The sequence below is a fragment of the Mustelus asterias genome, unplaced genomic scaffold (genome assembly GCF_964213995.1).
Source record: "Mustelus asterias unplaced genomic scaffold, sMusAst1.hap1.1 HAP1_SCAFFOLD_632, whole genome shotgun sequence".
NCBI classification, from domain to species: domain Eukaryota; kingdom Metazoa; phylum Chordata; class Chondrichthyes; order Carcharhiniformes; family Triakidae; genus Mustelus; species Mustelus asterias.
This window is the reverse complement of record NW_027590581.1, coordinates 31,156-36,670: the sequence shown is the minus strand read 5'-3', so window position 1 is coordinate 36,670 and position 5,515 is coordinate 31,156. Positions and strand designations below refer to the sequence as shown.

Here is a 5,515-nt window from a genome sequence, read left to right as displayed (position 1 = left end):
AGCATCCTAGTAAATCTTTCCTGCACTCTTTCTAGTTTAATAATATCCTTTCTATAATAGGGTGAACAGAACGGTACACAGTATTCCAAGTGTAGCCTTACCAATGTCTTGTACAACTTCAACAAGACGTCCCAACCCCTGTATTCAATGTTCTGAGCAATGAAACCAAGCATGCCGAATGCCTTCTTCACCACTCTGTCCACCTGTGACTCCACTTTCAAGGAGCTATGAACCTGTACCTCTAGATCCCTTTGCCTTGTAACTCTTCTCAATGACCTACCATTAACTGAGTAAGTCCTACCCTGGTTCAATCTAACAAAATGCATAACGTCGAATTTATCTAAATTAAACTCCATCTGCCATTCGTGAGCCCACTGGCCCAATTTATCAAGATCCCGTTGCAATCCGAGATAACCTTCTTCACTGTCCACTATGCCACCAATCTTCGTGTCAACTGCAAACTTCCTAAACATGCCTCCGATATTCTCACCCAAATCATGAATATAAATGACAAATAACAGTGGACCCAGTACTGATCCCTGAGGCACAACGCTGGTAACAGGCCTCCAGTTTAAAAAACAACCCTCTATAACCACCCTGTGGCTTCTGTCATCAAGCCAATTTGTATCAATTTAGCTACCTCCGACATAGCTACATTAGCTACATAGAAGCGACTTTTAAAAACATCTGCTTTATTTTCATAACTATCAGTATCTTTCCGCACGATAAACACGGGCTGCGTGTCTGGATGTTGTCGGTACCAGTACAACCTATCGTCGCTCTCTGCTCCTTAAAAGTGGAGTCACAGGTGGACAGAGTGGTGAAGAAGACATTCAGCGTGCTTGGTTTCATTGCTACATGTTCAAGTCACGATCTCGCCTTCTCTCTTCACATCTGATGTGAGCGGCTGGATGACAGAATTTCCATGTCTCAAATATGGAAATAACAACACAGAAAATGGTCAGAAGGGCGTATGATTAATTTGTGGTCTGGAACCAAGCTCGGGAAACGTGTGAAACAGTGCAATGTTTTTTGCACGTAATTACCTGTCAGGAATGATCCCCACAGCAGCTGCATTGCCGCTGTCGCTCTGTAAAAGGGGAGCTGCGTGTTTGATTTTATCCGGTCTAATCCCAGCCTTCAATAATCAGCTTCCTTTCTCCGGATGTTCTCAGCTCCCTCCCTTCTGTCTCCAGTGGTGCTGTGTGACACCCAGGTGGTGAGATAACAGACAGTAACCAGACGCACCGTGAGCTGGATTAACATAATCATCCTTACAGAGAGAACTTACACACTTAGCGATTGACTTGGGGAAGAATGTAGAAAAATGGCGTACAGGAACATGGGAACAGCAGTAGGCCATGCTGTCGTTCGATTCTGCTTCGTCATTCAGTTAGATCAGGGCTGATCAGCCTGAACGCCACTTTCCCGCGCTATCTGCATAGCGCTTAATGCCATTAGGCTTCCAAAAGCTGTTGAATTTTTTGAACATGCTCAATAATTGACATTCCACAAAAAACCCTTATTTTCTTACTGTGACCCGGAAGCTAATGGAGGCTAAATAGTTCTGTCCTTGTTTTTTTTTTCTCAATACGTCCATTAGCCTTATTATCAGGACAGTTTTAACAGTGATTCCAGTGAATTTTTTCTGTGTGTGGGACTTGGATACCACTAGTTGTCCATCGGTAGTTGAGATCAACCACATTGTTTTGGCTTTGGAGTCACGTGTAGGCCAGACCAGGTAAGGACGGCAGATTTCATTCCCCAAAGTACATGAGTGAACAAAGTGGGTTTTTCCGACAATCGACAATGGCTTCATGGTCGTCAGTAGATTCTTAGTTGTCGATATTGTTTTCATTGAATCGGGTCCGCGCAACATTCGCTGAGTTTCTGGATTAATAGTCTCAGGATAATACCCCTCGGCCATCGCCTCTCCTGTTGTGAGTATCAGCAATACCGAAAATGTATAGAAGCACCACAGAGTGAATCATGCTCTATTTATAGCCCAATATTATTACCATTCTCTGGTCCGTTCATCTTGTCACTCTGGGGCAATGTTTTTTTTTTCATACCAGGCTCCCTCTGGTTTCTGTCATTGCGTCTCTCAGTCCACAGTAATACACCGCGCTGTCCGACAGCCACAGCTCACACATGCTGAAGTTCCCCTCGCTTTTCGACCTCTCGATATATGCAGAAAATAGTGTTCCCACGCTCTTTGCACTGGAAATATCTCCATAATAAGAGATACAGATCAAGAAGATGGGGGCTTTCTCCGTTCTTTTTGCTGGGAACCTTCTCCCGGTCCTGGCGATACAATTGAATGTAATATGCACCAGCTGCTATGCAGTTAACCTATTGGTCACCGGGGCATTGAGTTTAAAAAATGGCGAGTCATATTGCAGCTTTATAGCACGTTAGTTAGGCCGGACTTGGAATATAATTTTCAATTTTGGTCGCCACACTACCAGAACGATGTTGAGGCTTTGGAGAGGGTGCAGAAAAGATTTACCAGGATGTTGCCTGGCATGGAGAGCATCAGAATCATAGAAACCCTGCAGTACAGAAGGAGGCCATTCGGCCCATCGAGTCTGCACTGACCACAATCCCACCCAGACCCTACCCCCACATTTACACGTTAATCCCTCAAACCTACGCATCTCAGAACTCTAAGGGGCAATTTTAGCATTACTAATAAACCTAATCCGCACATTTTTGGACTGTGGGAGGAAATCCGAGCACCTGGAGGAAACCCACGCTGACACGAGGAGAATGTGCTTACGCCACAGACCGTGACCAAAGCCGGGAATCAAACCCAGGTCCCTGGAGCTGTGAAGAAGCAGTGCTAACCACTGTGCTACCATGCCGCCCATTAGCTAAGAAGAGAGGTTGGAGAAACTTGGTTTGTTGTCACTTGAACGACGGAGGTTGAGGGACGACCTGATACAAGTCTACAAGATTCTGAGGGGCATGGCTAGAGTGGATAGTCAGAAGGTTTTTCCCAGGGTGGAAGAGTCAATTACTAAGGGGCATAGGTTTAAGGTGCGAGGGGCAAGGTTTAAAGGAGATTAATGAGGTAAGTGTTTTACACCGAGTGTGATGGGTGCCTGGAACACGCTGCCGGGGGAGGTAGTGGAAACAGATACGATAGTGACATTTAAGGTGCGTCCGGACAAATATATGAGTAAGATGGGAATAGAGGGATATGGTCCCCGGAAGGATAGCGGGTTTTAGTTCAGTCGGGCAACATGATCGGTGCAGGCTTGGAGGGCCTAAGAGCCTGTAACTTTCTTTGTTCTTTGTTCTTTGAGTCCCATTCAAACTTCATCGCTGTAACCGGCTCCTTTGATATTGAGTCTCCAGTAGTGACACCGGCAGAAATTTAGAAATATTGAAAGTTAAGGTGTTATTATCATTCTATTGTAACTCATAACATCAGAACACGGATCACATTATCATCTACAGCAAAGCGGACCTAAATTACTGTCGACATCGCTTGCAAGAAGAAGTTTATGTCCCTTGTAGACTTACCAGGCAAAAGAGCTGAAACAGTGAGAAACGAATACAAAATGATACCCAACATGTTTGCAGCGAGTTTATTGCGGAATTAAACAGAATGGGTTCAATCTGTAATTGTTTGGGTGAAGATATTTACATGTATTTCCGGTCTCTCCAGCGATTGGTTAATTCCCAAACGAATCAACTGGTGACGTCCAATCATGTCCCTGATTCTCCAATTCATCCAATCAGCTCACAGACCCTTTGTTCTCCAGTTTATTACGTCAGAGCAGGGCCAGTGAATCAATGAAGTTGTTTTCCCCACAGCGGGACCGAAACGAGGATTCACCGCAATGTTGGCCCTTGAGCCAAGACAGCTTCTGAGGTGGTGACAATGAGGTAAATGGTTAATGTTGTCCTTGTAACAATGTCGGGAGTTCCCATTCAACAGTCTGAATATTTTGCATATCCTTTTTCACGTTATATGAAATTGAAAATATCTACAACGAAGAACGAATGTTCCAAAATACCCTTTTTGATTTTGATGCCCTTGCATTTAATATCAGCGGGGTTCTTGTCAAACATTTTGGAGGGCCGAAGGGCCTGTTTCCTGTGCTGTACTGTTCTCAACAGTGGGTGGGGGCGGTGGCCGGGGAAGGGGTGTGCTTCCACAGGTTGATCTTCAGATTCAATGTCACCGAGGAGAACCATCTACCTGCCAAAACAATGTTCCTGGAGACCCATCTTCTTTCTCAGGAAGTCCATGTCCACCTCAGAATTTCTATTACCTAAATTGACCGCATCCAACACTCTCGGAGGCAATGAGTTCCAGGTCCTGAGCACTCGCTGTGGAAAAAATGTTGCTTCCAAATCTTCTTCGCCCCCGCCTTGCCCAATATCTTAAAATTTGCCCCTCCCCCTCTAAACTTGCCCTAATCTAGTCCACCTCGATTAAATCGCTCCTCAATCTCCTTCGCTCCAATGGACAACAATCCCAGCATCACAAACCAGAAACTTCTGGCTAATTTGAACTTTTCAAAACTAAACTTACTCCAAAGAAATTCCTCCATCTGATTTAACTGAAATTTGTCAACTTTTAAAAAACATTTCTGTGTATTTTGCTTCTTAAAATTAAACATGTTTAATCAGAGTTCATCAACTTTTTAGAAAATGTTTTCACCATTTTGAAAAATGTAATGTTTCCTCATATTTTTCGAGAAATTTCCAACTTTTTAAAGAGTAGCTTAAACTTGCTAACATATTTTCCCCGAATACTTTAACGAGAATTCGTCATTTAAATAAACTATTTTTTAAAAAAAAACTTAATTGAAGTTTATCAGTTTTTTTTTCTTAAAATAGTCAACACTTTTTTGAACAATCATTAGCTAAGATAAATTTCATCATAGAAGCTGACTGCATTTGGTCAACATTTCTCTGAATTGCTGCAAAATTTGTCAACACACATTTTTCACCCACACGAACATGGAGTTTGTGAACTACTGTTAAATTATCACACAGAGCCAGCCAGGAGTCGAACCTGGAATCTTCTGATCCGTAGTCAGACGCGTTATCCATTGCGCCACTGGCCCACGGCAAAGCAGCGTGCAGCAATGTTTATATATCGGTCCGAGGCTTCAAAATCGGCAGAAACATGGTCAAAACATATTCGTTTTAGTGAGGAAATATTACATAATTAAAATTTTCTCTACTCACTTACAGTAATTCTACTTTGCCTTGAATTGAGTTAATCTGCTGTGTTGGAATTCGAACCCTGGTTCCCAAAGCTTCAGCCTGCTTCTCTGCTTTATCAATCCAGCGTCAACAACATGACTCGAAACCGTACCCCTCCCGCTAGTGAATCCACGATTGAATATTACCTGAATGTAGTATCTTACAATCATATGGCATTGGCCCTTACTTGAGCCTCAAAATACATTCAGGAAAAGACAAAAGTGCGGAAAATTCACGACAAACTGAGCAGGAAAGAAGACACACCTATTCTGACTCAGCACGCATGTTA

The 5,515-nt window shown here is 43.2% G+C and overlaps 1 non-coding gene across 1 annotated transcript; it reads right to left on the bottom strand.

Annotated features, from left to right (window-relative positions):
* Positions 1-5,011: 5,011 nt before the first annotated feature.
* On the bottom strand, positions 5,012-5,084 carry trnar-acg (transfer RNA arginine (anticodon ACG)). The gene has a single exon. It is a non-coding gene; the product is annotated as a tRNA-Arg (tRNA).
* Positions 5,085-5,515: the final 431 nt, after the last annotated feature.